Genomic DNA, 19,699 nt, shown 5'->3' on the forward strand with positions numbered 1-19,699 from the left:
GCATTTGTTATAGGCTGAATGTTTGGGTCCCTACAAAATATATATGTTGAGGTCCTAACCTTTAACTATATTTGGAGATGGGGCCTCTAAGGAAATAATTAATGTTAAATAAGGTCATAGGAGTAAGGCCCTGATCTGATAGGAATCATGTCTTTATAAGATAAGATGGCTGGGCGTGGTGGCTCATACCTGTAATCCCAGCATTTTGGGAGGCTGAGGCGGGAGGATCTCTTGAGCCCAAGAGTTCAAGACCAGTCTGGGCAAGATAGCGAGACCCCCTTCTCTCTATATACATATGACGAGACACCAGAGAGCTTGCTTTCTCTTTCTCTTTGCGTTAGGATGAAGAATTATAGAGAGCTGTTTGGATCTGTCCATTTTGAAATACAGACATCTCCACTATAGACCCCTAGTTGAATATTAAGTGATTGACTAGAGATATATATTTGGAAGTTGTCAGCATAAAAGAGATTGTTCATACCATGGCCTTGGATGACATTGGTTAGGTCTGACTACTTAGGGAAGAATTCTGAACCCAGAGATACTCTGAAATGTAGAAGTCAGCCACAGGAGGAAGTTTCGTAAATGAGACCAAGAAGCAGCAGCCAGGGTAGTAAAGGGAAAATAAGAGTGTGTAATTCTTGATGCTAAGTGACAATCAAGAGAGCTCTCATCCTGGTTTCAGTACCCCAGACATATGCATCGTAATTTGAGCTTTACTGCCCTCATACTCCTGATTATGTATTTTCTGATTCCAACTCTAGTCTACCTTGTCCAGCAAACAGTTTCCTTCCAGACTGAGAAAAGGTAACATGGGACTTGTTCTTCTTTCCCCACTGGAGTGAAGTAGACCAGTTCACCTTAGCTCAAAGGACTTCAGATTCTGGATTGTATGTTCACAAATCATCTATACATTTCTTCACTTTGATCCTCAGTGATATCAACTAAAAGTTTCTTAATATATATTTTATATAGCTTAGTTGAGTGAGGAAATATGTAGATTTCAGAGTGGCAGTGTTAATAACCACAGTGATAATTAGAAATGTTTAGAAGTTGTATGATCAGTCTGTGTTTTTCCTACCACATCATAGTGGAGAATATAAAAACATCCCTTCATGAGTGGAAAAGGGTAGGAGAATGTATGATACTAGAGGAAAGAGAACCAAGTCATTCCCCCCAAAGGAATCTGTGCTCCTAAAACATCACTGCCAGTGTTATCATCTGAATATTTGTGTCCTCTCCTCCCTAAATTCGTATGTTGAAAGGGTAACTCCTAACATGATGTTACTTAGAGGTAAGGCCTTTGGGAGTCAATTAGGTTTAGGTGAGGTCATGAGGGTGAAGCCCCCAACCAACACCCCATGAAATTAGTGCTATTATAAGAAGCGATATCAGATCACTTGCTTCTGTCAAGATCACTGTATTATTTTCCTGGGACTGCTGTAACAAACTGTCACAAACTTTGTGGTGTTAAACAGCAGAAACTTATTCACTCACATTTCTGCAGGTTAGAATCTGAAATCATGGTGTCACCTGGGTCATACTTTCTTCAAAGGTCCAGGAAAGATTTCCTCCCTTGAATCTTTCAGCTTCTGGCAGCTACAGGCTTTCCTTGGCCTATGGCTGCATCACTCCAGTATCTGCCTCCATGGCCACATTGCCTCCTCTTCTGTGTCACATTTTCTTGTCTTTCTCATATAAGAATATTTTTCTTTTGATTTAGGACACACTTGGATAATCCAGAGTGATTTCATCTTGAGATTCTTGATTTAATTACATCTGCAAATGAGACAAGTTTTCAAATAAGATAATATTCACAGGCTCCAGGCATTTGATGTGAATATCTTTGAGGGGCTATTTTTTTTGATCTGCTACATTTCCTCCTTGAGATTTGGACATCTTGAAATTAATCTATAGGAAGGTTTTAAGGAGAAAAATAGGCACTAGGGAGTCTAATGTTTCCATTCCCCCAGCCACAAGTTTCTAGTTACTTTTGAGTAGTTAGATTGGTCGACTTTTCCAAGAAATCCTCCATGCCCATTATTTCACTCTTATTCCTTTGTTCTTTTGTCATGGGAATGCTTTTCTAAACTCAGTTCAACATTTCAGTTAACTCATACAGAGAAACCAACTCCTAGATGTTGTGTATTGTTCTAAACTCCAATGAGCATTATCTTGTTTAGTCTTCACAATAAACAGAGACTCTTAGAGGTTAGTTGCTCAAGTTCCTTTGGAACCCAGTCTCTTGATTCCAACTTTAATGCTTTCTCCACTCGTCTTAAGAGATAAGCGTAAAAGGGCAAGGTCTGGGAAGGAGGAAGGCAGGCACATGTTAAGCTGGTAACGGCTGTTGCCCAAGTGCCTAATGAAAGATTTCATAGGAATGATCTCATAGTTATATGAGAGCAAGAGTGGGTCATGGCCAGCACTGGAGTATCTAAGAGCACTTAAAGGAGGGATAACCCACTTACTTCACCAGCGTCCTTGGGTTTGGCCTATGTCAGGATACAGGTGGGTCTGATTGCTTAGCTGTAGCAACTGGCTGACACCAGCTGGGGATAAGGGGGTGGGGACTGGCTCGCTACAAAGAGATTCCCCAGCTGGAGCTGCTCTCAAGGGGAGGCGGTGTGGGGGCTTAGCTGCTGTGAACAACTGGGTGGCCAGTTGGTTGTGGTATGAGCTAGACTGAGAGAGATGTTGTTTACGGGAGCCAGTTCCAGCTGGTAGTCATACAGGATGAGGCCACCCTGCAGAGACGGTAGCAGGCAGGGGTGGGAAAAGCGTGGGCCAGGGACCAGTGCTGAGCTTGAGTAACAAAAAGGATGTCGCGAACCCAATCAGGAATGAAGGGCAACTAAGTGACACATGTGTGGAGTTGTTGGCTGTTCATCTGGGTCCACTCTTGTCGGTAAAGAGGAGCCTGGCTGGGGCAGGTACGGTGCCTCATACTGTTCTGAGTTTGTCCCCTGGATTATCTTTGGCAAAAATGCTTTAACTTGTTCTCTCCCCTTAACTAATTACATTGGCAGGAGAGTCATAAGCAGGTTTTATAGCAGTATTTACCCTTTACCTTGTACATGACCTTCATATTTTTGATCTACAAAATATAAATATTTTTACATTCCACCTCTCTCATCCAGAAAATGTGAGGATCAGTAAAACAGTACACACATGACTTTCCTGGAAAGAATTGCTATGGAATATAAACACGTCTTGGAAAGGAGATGAAATGGCACAGTATATCTGATTTTCAAAGCATGCAAAACTAGTGATTAGTTACAGTAAAAGACAAGGCAAGAGACAGTCCCTCTATGAGAATAACTTTGGTTATCTTACACTGTTTTTACAATGTATTTGTTTCCTATGTTGAAATTATTGGCCAGAGATTCAGACATGAGTGTTTTTTATTTCCTACATTTCCAACTAAAACTCCTCATTTCTTTTTCTTTAAAAAAAATTTTTTTTTGCTGCAACGACAGAAAATGCTACCCATTTCTTTTTTAATTAACTTAGCTGCTAATGAGGAGATTCAAGACCTAAATGTTTAGAATATATTTTGGAAATCCTTCTAACCATGATAATAAAGACGTGGTCTCACTTGTTTGCCTACACACTCCTGGTATCCTATTCTTCCTTTGATTTTGAATGTTATATCCTGGTATAGATAGACCTGTCGGCATAACAGTGGTGGAGAAAAGGTAGGGCAAGATGCAAGTCATGAACTTTGACCTACAAGATGTAGAAATTCAGGTGAAATAAAAATTCTAAACTGGTTTATTTAGGATCATGTGCATAAGAAAACATAAAAATTGAGTATAATGAAATTTCTGCCTGATTCATGAGCGAATCCAAGGATGTTCTCAAGTGGGAGCATTTTGCTTTTTTGCTTTCCTGCCTGACTGAAAAGCAGAAGTTCTGAAGATGGGAAGTCTATGGATGGCACTTTTCTAGAACTGGCAGGGTGTGCCTGACATGGTGGGAAGGAAGGTAAAGAGTACGGCCAAATCCACTGAATCACTCCTTACCTCATTCTTTGATGATATCATGAAGCACTTTGCCAGTCTTTAGAAGTCCTGTTTGATTGAGTATTCTCCTCCTAGAAAAGTCCATGCAGAACCGTAATGACATGGGAGTTTATTTGGTTAATCGGTAGAGGATGGTGGAGTTGCATTGTTTTATCAGAGATATGCCTTCTGCAGTCCCATCACTCATTGACCCAGAGAATTTCACAGTATTAAATAGAATACTTTACAAGCCAGAACTATGTGCATTTGCATTACTTAATTAATGTTGAGCAATCACAAGAGCTGTGACTATATCTTGGGACTTATACTTGCTTGACCTAGCCTGCACGCCAAAGTGATACCTTCCAGAACCAAAAGAACAAAATAATTGATGTTTCAATAGTTACAGAAAAAAATGATTCTCAGTTTTTAAGTAGCTGTGTTGTTCTTGATTCTGCTAATCAGGTTCAGAAGTACTGAGTTTTAGATTCAAAACACCTAGCAACACATTTTTAAAAACCAAAGATTTAAAAGTAGACATTTATGTTTCTTCTAAAAATTTATCGAATAAAATGCCAAAATATCAGACAGCCTGTGTCACTCCTGGTCACTTGGCTAGCTTAACCTTCTATATGAAACACATTAAACAATTTTAGTGGTATAAAGCATGTGCATACATTGTCATATTTTGCTCTGTGATTATTAAGAAAAATAGAATGATAGAGGAAAATACTTGATGTGGTAGAGTCCTTATGAAAATATTTCTTTTTCTTCGAAAGCCCCTCTGGCAGTCATCTTATTTTTATAGAAATGGCAGGTACCCATATTTTACAATAATTTTCTCAGAGACGGAAATAAATAAATGTCCCTCTACTTCCTTGTTCTGTTTCAATATATATTTTTATAGCATTCTTAATTTTTAAGATATGATATAATTTTTTTAAAATTTTTATTTATTTTTGTTGCGTTAATTGGCATGTTGGCTAGGGCTGCCGTAACAAAATACCCCCAGCCTGGATGGCTTTAACAACAGAAATTTATTTTCTCACAGATCTGGGAGCTGGAAGGCTGCGATCAAAGTGTAGGCCGCGTTCATTTGATTCTGAGGCTTTCACTCTTTGACTCGAATGGGCTGCCTTCTCCCTTCATCTTCCACGGTCTTTCCTTACTCTCAGTGTGTGTGCGTCTGTGTCCACATTTCCTGTTCTTATAAGGACATGAGTCATATTGGACTAGGGCCTACCCTACAGACCTCATTTTAACTTAAATACCTCTTTAAATACCTTATCTCCGAATGCTATTACATTCTGACATACTGGGGATTGGGACTTCAACATGTAAATTTTGGGTGATGCGATTCAGCCCCTAACGATTGGTTTATTTCCAGCCACTGTAATATAGGTTTGGTGAGGTAAAGGATTTATGTCTGTTTTTTTTCAGTTTTATATACTAAGCATCTGTATCAGTTCCTAGAACATAATAGACATGAAATTAATATTTGCTGAATGAATAGATCAATGAATCAGTCAATGGATAAAACCAGTAAGTTGAGTGACAAATACGTAAACCTCAGAGCTCTCTACATAGAACAGATGCCACATTTGCTACTAAAGATCATTTGAACTTGAATTAGTAAGATTTGAACAGTCTTAGTTCTGCTTATTCTGGCATATGGGCATATCAGTAACATTTGTGGGTAACGTCTGTAATTAGAAATAAGTACCAAATAAAATGCATTAATAATTTCAGAATGAAGAATAAAAAGCACATCAACTGTGGAGGAGAGACAGAACAGTAGGGGTTCTTGCAAGCCAATAGAACTTTAAAGACAAAGATTTGTAATTAAAAATGAAGTGAATTTAATCTTTGCTGCTAATCACTCCTGCACTGTTAGCCTGTTTTCATCAAACTAATTGATGGCATATGGAACAGATGCATGGTGAGATTACAGCTCCACTTTATGGCAGGGTTATAACAAATGTGACTTTCCCTCTATTACGTGCATTAACATTCAGAAAATGCACTCCTTTGCTTTCTTCACATGCCAACATTGGTTCTTTTGTGCAAAGCTGATTAAAAGGAATCAAAGGATGTTTAATAGAAATGGAATCCATTTGATTCTCCTAAGTTGTTTCTGGAATGCTGACTATGTGCACTGTAATGTGGAGGATGTACATTCTTAACTTCAACTCCACGTGAAAGTTTGTAGACAAAGGTTAAACACAATCTTTACTTTTTTTTTTTGACATATTTCAAAATTCATTTTTGAAGTATGTGATAGTTAAAATAAAATTTTATAAAATTTGCCTCTTCTGTTTTTAGAAAGATGACTTAAGAAAGAAGCAAGTAATATCTTTAAAATTATCTGTCCAGGCTGGGCACAGTGGCTCATGTCTGTGATCCCAGTGCTTTGGGAGGCTGAGGTGGGAGGATTGCTGAAAGCCAGGAGTTTGAAACCAGCCTGGACAACATAGTGAGACCCCCATCGCTATGCAAAAAAAAAAAAAAAAAAAAAAAAAATTAGCTGAGTGTGGTGGCACATGCCTCTCATTCTAGCTACTTGGGAGGCTGGGGTGGAAGGATCACTTGAGGCCAGGAATTTGAGGCTGCAGTGAGCCATGATGGTGCCACTGTACTCCAGCCTGTGTGGCAGAGTAAGACCCTGTCTCTAAAAAGTGATAATAACAATAAATAAAAAAATTCTGTCCAGAAATAACATGTCTTTTCATTAGTTTTTTTTAATAGCAATCATTAAACGAAATAGGCATGGATCTAAATAATTGTCTTCTCATTATAGATTTCGGAGTCATTGAAGGAAAGCAAAATACAAATTAATGATGATAATACTGCTCTATAGTTACATAGAAGAATCACATGTGAATGACTTAAACTTTGGCATGATTCATATATGTTACTTTTAACATAGATAATGAGCATTTCACCTTGAAATGAGTGCTAGGAAACAGGAACTTAGGCAAAGTGTGATGCCTTTTAATATTAACCACGTCTCTGTTCTTTTTAGCTTGCTTCTCAATTGTGTACCTTGATGTGACCCCCAAAGTGATTTCAGTTTGCTGTAGACTGAATGCTTGTAACCCTTCTCAAGTTCATATGTTGAAATTCTAACACCTAACGTGGTGGTACTAAGAGGTGGGGCTTTTGAGAGGTAATTAGATCATGAGAGTAGAGCCCTCATGAATGGGCTTAGTGCCCTTATAAGAAAATACAAGAGAGCTTGCTTCGTCTCTCTGTTCTCTACCAAAGGAGGATACAACAAGAAGGTGGCCATCTGCAGGCCAGGAGGTGTCCCCTCCCCAGAAACTGGATGAGCCAGCACGTTGATTCTGAACTTCTAGCCTCCAGAACTGTAAGAAATAAATTTCTATTGTTTAAGCCACCTGGTCATGACATACTGTTGTAGCAGCTCAAACTGACTAAGACACAGTTCCTTTAATTGGTATCAATACAAATACAACAATGAAAGAAACCTCATATTTCAGTATGAGCTTAAATGTCATCTCTTTGTTGGGAATTTTTTTGAACAAGTAAGTTAACTATCTCTCCCTATTTGTTATTCTCTATCACAGCACCTTATTATTTCCTTTAGTTCTTTCTTTCTTTCCCTCCCTCCCTCCCTCCCTCCCTCCCTCCCTCCCTCCCTCCCTCCCTCTCTCCCTCCCTCCCTCCATTCCCTCCTTCCTTCCTTCCTTCTTTCCTTCCTTCCTTCCTTCCTTCCTTCCTTCCTTCCTTCCTTCCTTCCTTCCTTCCTTCCTTCCTTCCTTCCTTCTCTTTCTTTCTCCCATCTGTGTAACTTATTATCTATTTTTACAAGTAAGTTTCATAAGATCAAGAACTAGGCTTGTTTTGCCAGGCACGGTGGCTCACGCCTGTAATCCCAGCATTTTGGGAGGCCAAGGTGGGTGGATCAGGAGTTTGAGACCAGCCTGATCAACATGGTGAAACCCCATCTCTACTAAAAATACAAAACATTAGGTGGGCATGATGGCAGGTGCCTGTAATCCCAGTTATTTTAGAGGCTGAGGCAGGAGAATCGCTTGAACCTGGGAGGTGGAGGTTGCAATGAACCGAGATCGCACCATTGCACTCTAGCCTGGGCAACAAGAGCAAAACTCATCTAAAAAAAAAAAAATGAAAAAAAAAACAAACTAGGTTTGTTAACTACTTTATCTCCAGTGGCTGGACAGTTACTACTGCATAATATACATCCAGCAAATATTTGCTGAATATTGTTGAATAAGTGATTTCAAAGCCACTTATTTAGCCCAGCCTGGTTTATAGACAGATATATGTTTTGTCAGTTAAGGTAAATAATAACTGGCATACCTGTTTTCCATGATAAAAATGAAAGTAGATTTTATAAATTCATTGTCTCTTTTTATTCCCTGAGCGTGGTCTGGTTTAGAATTGCACACGAAAAATTGTGAAGTGAGCTTAGCATCTTATGTTATCCATTATGCTTTCTCTTTCTCACTTTCTTTAATTTCTTAGAGTTCTTATGGCCTCTTTAATTTTTTTCTTTTTTTTTTTTTTTTTTTTTTGAGACGGAGTCTCGCTCTGTCACCCGGGCTGGAGTGCAGTGGCCGGATCTCAGCTCACTGCAAGCTCCGCCTCCCGGGTTCACGCCATTCTCCTGCCTCAGCCTCCTAAGTAGCTGGGACTACAGGCGCCCGCCACCTCGCCCGGCTAGCTTTTTGTATTTTTTAGTAGAGACGGGGTTTCACCGTGTTAGCCAGGATGGTCTCGATCTCCTGACCTTGTGATCCGCCCGTCTCAGCCTCCCAAAGTGCTGGGATTACAGGCTTGAGCCACCGCGCCCGGCTAATTTTTTTCTAATCAAAGAAAATGAGGTGAGAAGTCACTTTCACATGGGTATGAATGAACCAATATCATCTCTCCTAAAGCAATACTATTTATAGGAATCTCAGTTTTAAATAACATGAGTGATAATAATTCATGAATCAGTCAGACTCTAGGCAATGTGTTAAACACAGATATTGAGGTGGGGGGTGTACAAATTCCTACTTTAATTTATGGCATTAGAATGACACCTTGCTTGCAGCCAGATACTTTGGCCACATGTCTGACATTGTTTGAATATATTATGAAACCAGATTAAACAATCCTGTATATATTTTAAATTGTTTAGAAACAGAAGAATGAAATGAGTTTCATTGAAGACAGAGAGATATGTTATGAAAACATAAACATTTTGAAACTTTAATCAAAATAGTAACCTTTACTTGTTTTTATGTGCAAAAAGACAACAATTTAGGAAACTTTGTATATATTTAACATGTATAAGGGATATTTTATCTATCTGTAAATTTAACTAAGTCTCTGTCTGATTGTTTATTTCTACTCATCTGGAATCTGGAACCTTCCTGTTTTGGGGGGAGCCTCAGGTAGGCTCCACTTCCCACAAAGAGACAAAGGAGGCAGCTATTCCTCTCTCAATGCCCTAGCAGCTAGGGCTCAGGTAACTGAGTTAGCCTCAAGCAAATGAATGTTCAAGCCCAGGACATTGAATCTTATCATTAATTAAAAGATTTTCAAGTTAGTGGGCACTATGGAGTAAAGTCCAGGCGTGCAGCAGTGCTAGTGAGAAAAACAGGAAGTGTCCTGTGATAGCATTGCAGTCACATCATCTCTGGGACATGACCTGGCTGTGTTATTAGCTTTTAGCCTCTCTTGGATCCTGGGGCTTTGTGGGAGGCTTCTCTAGCCCCCTTGTCAATTATGTAAGGTACTGGAGATCTGTGGCAAGCAGGCTCTAACATAGCCCCTGGTGATCTCTCCCTGCTGATTCTTGTGCCCTCGAGTAATCTTCTCTCTTTGAATGTGGGCTGGACCTAATGGCTCACTTCTAACAAATAGAATATGGCAAAAGTGATGAGATGTTACTGTTGAGATTAGGCTACACAGAGACCGTGACTTCTGTCATCAGTGTACGCATTCTCTTGCCTGCCCTGAGAAAAGCCAAATGACATTTTGTAAATGACCTTACAGAGACCTGCATGGCAAGGAACTACCTGGTTGGTAGTCCATGTCTGGACAACAAGCAGCATGGACCAGAGGTGTGTTAACTCATGTGAGTAAGCTTGAAAACAGATCCTCCTTCAGGTGAGGCTGGAGGCTGGCTAGACCTGCTTGGAGTCTTGTGAGAGACCTCTAGCCAGAAACCCCCAGCTGAGCCATTACCCACAGAAACTGATGTCATTACCCACAGAAACCGTGACATATTATATCTGCTCGTTGTTTTCCATTGTTAAGCTTTGGATAATCTGTTACATAGAAACACATAACTAACTAAGTGTCCTTCCAGAAAATCCCTCTTCTGTTTAAGTAAACTGGATTAGGCTGTTGGCTGCAATGAAGAATGCAGAAATTGTTACCAGGAATAGAAATGGATGTGATCTGATATAGTAGGACTGAAGACAGTGGAAATCTCTTGAGGATTCTGGAAAAAAAATCCTGAAATTTATTGTATTCAATAATAAGACACTTATTTAAAATTTTAATCTGTGGTCAATTTATAATAAAGTACCCTTTGAAGGCAAAATTTTGGTAAATCCAATGTTTGCTACCTTAGGAAAATAGTAGAGGTATGTGGGATTTAAGGTCATGTAGCGGGGTGGCTTTTTCTAATAGTACTGGGCAGATCAGAGGAGAATAACCAAGGGTAAGTTTCTAGATTTTCAGCAAGGCATAAATGTTTTATTACTTGGCCAAAGATTCAACAACTGTTTGAAGTCATAGGGCTGAGTCAGTCAAGAACCCAATGAATAGTTTGACCTAATTAGTTACTAAATTAGAATACAGTCAAAAATTTTAGTTCAAATGTCTCTTATATGAAAATAGAAACTCAGAATTGGGCTGGCAATATCTAGGAGAATAAGAAGCCCCAGTGAAGCTGAAACTGCCAATACCACTGAACTTCTCATGGCAACCAATGCAGACCCACTTCCCCTATCTGGAAAAGTTGTTCTCTCTTTGCATAAAGATGCCGTAAGTCTTTAACCTGTGGGAAATTCCTTACTAAGGCAACTTACCTCATTTTCACTCTGAAAATACCTTTAATTGTTTACTTAGTTAGCTTATTGGAACCTATATTGGCCCATATTTAATAAAAAGAGATGTCAGAAATTCCTTGGTAATTATAGAGAAGAAGAAGCTAAAGAAGGCTTCAGAAATTGGGGTGATTTTACCTAACATGACCCAGTTGGGGCAGGATATACTTTATTTGCCAAAATCATGAAAAATAGATTTTTTTAGGGTGAGAAAAATGCTATTGCATTGCCCTTGGAAAGGGGTTTTGGAGATTGCTCTCTGTAGATCGGCATACTATTAAATGCTGCAGGTACAACTGGTTCCGGGGTTGCAGTGGGGATGGTTGAATGCTGGAGAGGCAGAGGCCAGGCTTACTTGCATCTTGTATTAGGTAGAGGGGGATAAAATAGCTGGTCAGTCCACTAAGATTCTACTCCAGGCCCAATAAATTACACTGTTAGAGAATCTATAGCCTTTTTCCTAATTATCAAATGGATCGATCCAATGACTCAGCATCTATGAATGAAGAGAGTTCAAAGTACCTTTGAGAAAAAACAAGCATATGCTGTGAACCTTCATTCTAGGATTTTCAAATTATTCTATTTCTACTTGCCATCACAGTTGTGTCATTTATATGATTATTTGGTACTGCCAAATAATAGTGAATAGACACTAATTTACAATGCTACTGTGGATCACCAGTCATGGGCTTATGGCGAGTGAGCTGATAAACAGAATTCCAACCAGGTAGGGGAAAATTGGGAAGATGTTAGTAAAGGATAAAAGATTTAGTTAGAGAGGAGAAATAAGGTCAAGATATATATTGTACAACATGGTAACTGTGGTTAATAACAATGAATTGAATACTTAAAAATTGCTAGGAGAGTAGATCTTAGGTGTTCACACTCCAAAAATGATAAGTATATGAAATAATGCATATTTCAATTAGCTGTATTTACCCATTATTAATATATACATGTTTCAATAGACATATATCATAAATGTATACAATTTTTATCATTTAAAAACATTTTAAAAATACCATTAAGAAGTTAAGAAAATATAGAATGCATACAATAAAGTTATAAAGGGGAGAAAATAGATTTTTGACCCAAACAATGCTGAATCACTAGAGAATCATTAGAGATTAGTGCCACAATACAATATTTGAAAGATTCGGGGGAATTGATTGCTACTCCATTCTCATTTATCTCTCCAATATGGCTGGTGCTGAAGATAGATGACTTCAGGAAAATGACAGGTGGTTACCTCAAATGAAACTGCTGTTTCAAATGTGATCCCCTTACTGGAGCAAATCAATGTACCCTAACATCTGGTGTGCAATTACTTATTTGAAAATATGTTTCTCTTCTTCTTTCCACTGAACAGAAGATACCAGAACTTTTAAAAGCTAGCACTGTCTCTCCAAACTGTGGCCCAGAATTCCATCAACATGTAATTACACTCTATTGTCCACCTTGTGCTGATAGAACCTGGAAAGCAGTTCTCTTAAAGGTGATGGCATGACATTTGCATGGCATTCATTCACTTGAAAATAGCTATTGAGTGCTTATTTTGTGTTAGTGTCCTTTTTAGTGTTTAAAATGTAGCAGTGAACAAAAGGGAACAAATTCCTGTTCTCATAAGCTTACATCATGGAAGGGAGAGAATAAGTATAAACAAGCATGTGTGTGCATCACATATTAAATTCTGATGAATGTTATGCAAAAAAAAAAAAAAAAAAAGAAAAAAGAGGCCGGGCGCGGTGGCTCAAGCCTGTAATCCCAGCACTTTGGGAGGCTGAGGCGGGTGGATCACGAGGTCAGGAGATCGAGACCATCCTGGCTAACATGGTGAAACCCCGTCTCTACTAAAAATACAAAAACTAGCCGGGCGTGGTGGCGGGCGCCTGTAGTCCCAGCTACTCGGAGGCTGAGGCAGGAGAATGGCGTGAACCCGGGAGGCGGAGCTTGCGGAGCTTGCAGTGAGCCGAGATCGCGCCACTGCACTCCAGCCTGGGTGACACAGTGCGAGACTCCGTCTCAAAAAAAAAAAAAAAAAAAAAAGGAAAAGAAAAAAGAAAAAAAACAGGAGTAAACGAGGTCAGAGGATGATACTTAATATTGGAGGTTAGGAAAGGCTGAACTGACAGGGTGATATACCAATGGAGACCTGATGGAGCAGAGAAAATGTAACAAAATATTTTGGACAAGAAAGTTCAAAATTTAAGGAATAGGTAATGCAAAGACCATAAAAGCAGTGACCTGCATTTCAATGTGAACACAGCAGCTGGTACACTGTGAGTGAGGTGGGGATAAGGACAGAGGCAGGAGATCATTTGGGTCATTGTAGTCTATCTCTGAGTGAACTGGGAAATGGATGGTTTTGTGCAGAAGTTTGACATTATCTGATATACATTTTAAAAGAACCATTTATTTCTTGTTTTCTTCGGGTGGTATCAAAACTGATTCCTCCCATAGCATCCTGCCACAAAATAATATTGCAACTTTAATTAATATCAATGTTTGGATTTACTTATGGTAAGATACCACTAGGTGACAGTCCTGTGACCTCTGACTGCAGGAACCAAATCATTATCACTTAGAGAATGAGTGGAACGTAGTAGTTTACACCCAGCAGCAGAAATGTGGGAGTGACAGCCCATTTGCATTTTTCAGTTGTCAAAGTTATTTTATGGGTATAGCAGGGTATAGCCTTGGATCTGGATAACTCTATGTTTCTGAAGAACTTGTGAGACAGAACCGTGAGAACATATTTACATGAGGGATCATTAAAATATCTGGGAAAGAGCTCAACATAAAGGAAAAGAAACAAGATGCACACATACAATGTGACTTCGAAGACCTCTCATTTAAAATAACACAGCTTAAGTTCGACTGACATAGTCTGTACTATGTTCTCACAAAAATGCTTAAAAAAATAGAAAAAAGAAAAAACCTTATAACATCTTAACATAAGTTTGAGCATCAACCTAATTTCAGAATCTGAAAGGAATTTCCACTGACTCTAAGGTATATAAAATTGAATTGAGAACCCTATGAGTGGCCCATCCAATGACTTGGCAAACTTGCCCACTGTTTCTCTTGTCGTTCACATTATGACTGTGCTTTATTCTGGGAATGCCTATGCTTCTCAGCCACGTGTAGGAAAGCACGGTACAGTCAGGATGAAGGTGTTCTATTCTTATAAGATGATTTCTATAATATGTAATAATGGAAATGTTAGGAAACAAAAGTTGTTGCAATATGTCATGCAAACTTTGCCTCCTTGGCACCTTGAAATCTGTTAAAAAACATAAGAGTTTCTCTTCTCTGTGCACCGGGTGACCTGAAATACATAGTAATTGATGTCATCATCTTGAATATAAAAGACAAAGTGTGGTGCAAGTGTAGCCCTTCGAGGTCACTACCACTTGTCAGGCAGCAGGGCTTGGGAAGTCTTCCAGAAGCCACAGAATATGGACTAAGATTTATGGAAAAGGATTTACTGGGGAAAGTCTACCAATTAAGAGCCAATAAGAAGGAAAGAAGCATATAGTGCCTGCATTTTCTTCGTGTCATGGAGTTAAATGCCATGGCCTGGGTGGTCTAATACAAATGGAATGTATTTGCATTAGCGTGGTGGGTCTCCATTCTCCTGTGATTCTTTCTTCTATTGAGTAAGTGTAAGAACAACAATGGTCAGCGGGCCTACAATAGACTACTGGGTCACCAGGCAATCTGAATTTAGAAGACAGCTTTCTGTATAAATTGTCTGGGTAATCTTGAAGCCCAGTACTTAGATACTATGTGAGGTCTGTAGGAGACCGAAGTCCTGTCTCCAGGGAGGAAAAAACCACCAGTAACATGAAAATTTGAGTTTAGGTATATTCTCTTTGACTAGAGAGGGAGAGAAAGCCTCAGCTGGCTACTTGTGTAGGCATTTTAGAGAGACCTGGTTGCTGTACCACAGTACATCATCTCAGATGAGAGAAACAGTTATCAGACTCCCAATGCGTGACTCCAGACCTCTTTTTGCCCACTGCTATTGGATTGCAGAGAACCATAAGTTCTATTCAGACCTTTGCAACATTTCAGGGAGAGAGGTCTTACTAGCAGAAGATTGAAAAATCAGTTTTGTTTTTAGATGAACCTTTATATATGTCTGTATGTTTACTATTTTCTGTGTTCCTTATTTCCTTGTGTAGACCCATTTTTCCATTTAGTATCACTTTTCCTTTTTCCTGAAGGACTTTTTTTGTTTTGAAAGATAATTTGGCTGGGTATAGAACACTAGGTGGTGAGTTTTTTTTCCTTCAGTATTTTAAATACATTCTATCGCTTGCTTGCATTGTTTTTGATAAGAAATCTATTTTCATTCTTACCTTTGTTTCCCTACACATAATGTTTTTTTCTCTGCTTTTTTTTTTACTAATATTATGCTTTAATAAATAATACATAATTCAATTGGCAACAAAAACCACAATCCATTTTCATTTTATTTCTAATAAAGTCTAAAAACTTTTCTAAGCACAGTTTTTGGCACATCATATGCTCTCAATAAAGAAATATGGAGTATTACTAATATCCTTATGTTATCATTATTACCTTTCATCATTTTACCTAATATTTTTAAAATTTATTGTACATAAGAAAGATTCTCACACTCCTGTTAATCTACATGCCTTTTGCATGTCTGTTTAAATTTTTGAGAAATCTTTTTTTTTTTTTTTTTTTCCTCTGCTTTTAAGACTTCCTCTCTATAACTGGTTTTAAGAAATTTGATCATCATCTGCCTTGGTGTAGTTTTCTTGGTATTTCTTGTGCTTGAAGTTTGTTGAGCTTTTAGGATCAATAAATTTGCAGTTTTCCTCAAATTTGGAAAATTTTAGGCCACTGTTTCTTCAAACAGTTTTTTCTTTTCCCTCGCTTCTCCTTTGGGTACTTCAATTTCATATATACTCATCTGCTTGAAGTTGTCCCACAGTTTGTTAATGCTGTATTACTTCTTCTTTTTCAGTCTTTTTCAGTTTGTGTTTCCATTTTAGACAGTTTCTAGTGCTATGTTTTCATATTTGCTGATCTTTATTCTTTGAAACCTAATCTGCTATTAATTTTGTTCAGTGCATTTTAAATCGCAGATGTTAAAATTTTATCTTGAAATTCAATTTGGATCTTCTTTTTCTTCGATGTCTTTACCTAACATGCTCAATCTTTTCTTTATTTTCTTGAATATATGGAATTGTGGTGTGTTTTAATGTCCTTATGTACAAATTGTAGCATCTGTGACATTTTTGATTTGTTTCTATTGATTGATTTCTTTCTCCTCATCCAAGATCATATTTTCCACCTTTGCATATTTGGTAATTATTACTAATTATTACTTGGCTGACAGACATTATACATTTTATCTTGATTATTTTTATATTCCTACAAATATTCTTGACCTTTATTCTGGGATGTAGTTATATTACTTGGAAACTTTTATCAGAGTCTTGCTTTTGAGCTTTGTTAGGTGAGATCATAGAAACCTGTAGTCTGGGGCTAATTATCCTTTATTACTAAGGCAATACCTTTCTGAGTACACTACCTAATGACCTGTGAATTCTGAGATTTTTTTCAGTCTGGCTAGTAGGAGCACAAACTATTCCTGGTTATGTGTCAGCCCTGGGAATATTATTTGTAATCGTTTTGGCATTTTCTCCTTGACTTTGTGTAGTTTCCTCACACACATGCAAAGATTAACACTCTGCTGAGGTTAATCTCTGCTGAGGCTCAGGTTATATCCTCTGCATATTTCTGGGGCTTGCTCTTTGTCCAGGACTCTATGCTCCAGCACTCTGCCCTATGAACTCTAGCCACCTTGGCCTCCTTGGACTCCTAACTCAGTTTAACTCAGGAAGACCACTGGGTTCTGCCTGAGTTTCCTTTCCCTGCACTGTGGCCTGGAAGCTCTGCCTAGGCACTAGAGTGGGACAGCGATAGGTCTTCCCTTGTTTAGTTTCACTTTATCAGAAATCACAGTCTTCTTTCCATCTTGATTGAAAACAGTTCTGTTATATATATTATCATGAAGAAAAATTTAAGGCAATATCTGAAAGCTTTTCTAATTTTTGTCTGTTACCTGATGTTATAATTGTAAAAATAAATTTTTTTGATTTGGCAGATATGAGTGACTTCAGTAAAATTTCCATAAAATAATTAGAATGTTAATATTAGCCAGGAAACTGGCTAGAGTTCTATTGCAAAGATTTTACTATTTGTGGCAGCTTGAATAGCATTGCCCTGCTGTATTCAATTATTACCAATAATATTTTATCCATGCAGATTTTGTACCTATTTTAATATCTAAAACCACACCTAAAACTAAAACAATTTTGAAGACGCTGGTATCTAGAAGGTTACTGTGCCCAATAAAGGTATGAAGAATTCTGGTAGCATTACCTTCTGGAGATTTTAGATTTCCCTATATAACATATTTTCACAATATCAGATTATGGGAATGAGTAAGAATTATATTTTAACTCCAACAGACCTACATTGGATTAAATCCTGCTAGTTCTGATATTAATAATTAGAAAACTTATACATGAATCTATCCTATGTCTTAGAAGGAGATTTAATTGGCACTCAAGTAAATAGAAAGTTGGGCTAAGTGAAATGTATGTACTCTGACTTTTAAAAAATTTTAGATATGGAAAATTCTTATTTTGTTAGCAGGAGTAGATAATGTAAATGGAAGAACTCTCAAAAGTCTTCTAAAATGAAGATGGGATAGATCCTAAAATGGTAGAGTAAGAACAATCTTTTCAAATTATCCATAGCAGGAGACAGAAAAAATTATTAGAATACTACCATCTTTTATAGCACTATGAAGTTCTGGCCTCTATTAAATAGAAACAGAAAGTCATTAGGAAGACAGAGGTTGAGATGGAAAGGTAACATAATGATAGAAGTAATAATGAGAAGTATTAAGTGTATAGTGAAAGGTAGAGTTAATACCATAAAAGGATTAAATCCGTGATGGAGGATCACTTGCAGAAGCTCTCTAAGATCAGAGAGAATAAAGAGAGACTAATAAAAAGAATAAATGAGTAGATAATACATATAGAGGAAACGAACTTGTAGAATGTTTGACAGTTGTAGGGTATCTGACATAAACATTAGAACACTTAGCAGCAATAACCAGTCTGAAAAGAGGGAAATATACAAACTTAAAAAAAAATCAGTATACAGATTTAAAATTTTCCTCTCATTTATGCAAAATCAATCCTACAAGTCCACACCTAGATTTAGCTTTACAAATATTTTTCTTAATCAGAAAAACATCTGGTACTTTCTCTGTTGGTGAAAAGTTTACTAAGTTGCTTCCAAAAGAATGATTTTTTTAAGAAAAGACTAGCCTCAGACTTCTCTTTAGTACTAAATGTCATGATGAAATGACATTAAAATGGAGAATTTTGAGAGAAGAAATTTGAAATGCTAAATTGTGCATTTCCCCAAGTTGTCTTTTATGTTTCTGAGCAGTAGAAAGACATTCCTAATATATAAGAGCTCAGAAGATATATTCCACATGTAAATCAAACAAAAGTAGACAATAAATTAACCTCAGGCATTTGAATGATCACCAAAAGTTATAAATTCAAGAGAAGTGGTAATTATGAAAGACATTGATTATGAATGATTTTTTACACAATTTAACATGAATTCAGGAATCCAGTTAACTATAGCTTTAGTTGGACTCCATATTATCATGGTTAAAGTCGTTTCTGAGATAGTTTGCTGAATTTTTCTTTTTTTCTTTCACTGTATTTCCATTGACAATGACAAGTGTTTCTTATGCTTTATTGTTGAAACTAAGTTAGATAGAAACTCTTCCCATATTTGATGACAACTTAAAATAAGCGGGAAAAATACTTGCCAACAATCACTAAATTACTTGCACTTGGAAAATTACTAAACACATACGTCAGAGTAGAGGTGCATAGAACACTTAAGGGCCACTAGATATGAGTGGATAGTTTCTGTATCATTAAAAATCAAGTAAAATGATTTGATGTAAGATTTGGGGTATTTTAGATTTTGGGAATGCCTGACGAATAATCTAGTGGCAAGCATCAATTGTAAATCCCTTTTCAATGTCATCTTACATGCAGAATTTTTGAATATTTCATCCATGGTACTTAAAAATAAGAATCTAAAATATGATCCCAGATATGTAAACAAAATATGCTTGGATAAAAAGACGATAAGGACATACCTAGATAGATGAGTTCATGGGGATTGCAAGATTACTTTCTTCTTATGAACTGATGGTCCAAACTGAAATTTTCATTCATACTTTGTCCCATTTTGGGATGGAAACTATTTAGTGATAATTCTGAATTTAGGGGTTCTTAATGGTCAGAATTTATGCTGCCTCAATGTCAAGTCTGTACTAACTCCTCTGTGTTAATACACTGCAAATAAATCTGAGAGATATATATCTATTATTTATCAACTCAGATATTTGTTTATTAAGCTTGCTATTCTAATCTTTTAGGAAGAAATCTATTTTGATATTTCATGAGAATGTAATAGAAAGTGTTAAGTTTGCAGTTTTAGTAGTCAGGGGTAGGGATCATGGTA

General features: G+C 37.5%; 1 protein-coding gene across 2 annotated transcripts in view; it reads left to right on the forward strand.

Moving 5' to 3' along the window:
* LOC105498531 (chondrolectin) overlaps positions 1-19,699 on the forward strand; it is a 456,577-nt gene that overhangs the window by 203,910 nt on the left and 232,968 nt on the right. The window contains exon 5 of one of the 2 annotated variants that reach the window (XM_071095511.1): positions 7,269-7,371. The exons of the other annotated variant lie outside the window; for it this stretch is intronic. The gene's annotated coding sequence lies outside the window, so the exon portion shown is untranslated. The remainder of the gene's footprint in view (positions 1-7,268; positions 7,372-19,699) is intronic. 2 annotated transcript variants of the gene reach the window in all.

Source organism: Macaca nemestrina, chromosome 4 (genome assembly GCF_043159975.1).
Source record: "Macaca nemestrina isolate mMacNem1 chromosome 4, mMacNem.hap1, whole genome shotgun sequence".
In the NCBI taxonomy this organism is placed as follows: Eukaryota; Metazoa; Chordata; class Mammalia; order Primates; family Cercopithecidae; genus Macaca; species Macaca nemestrina.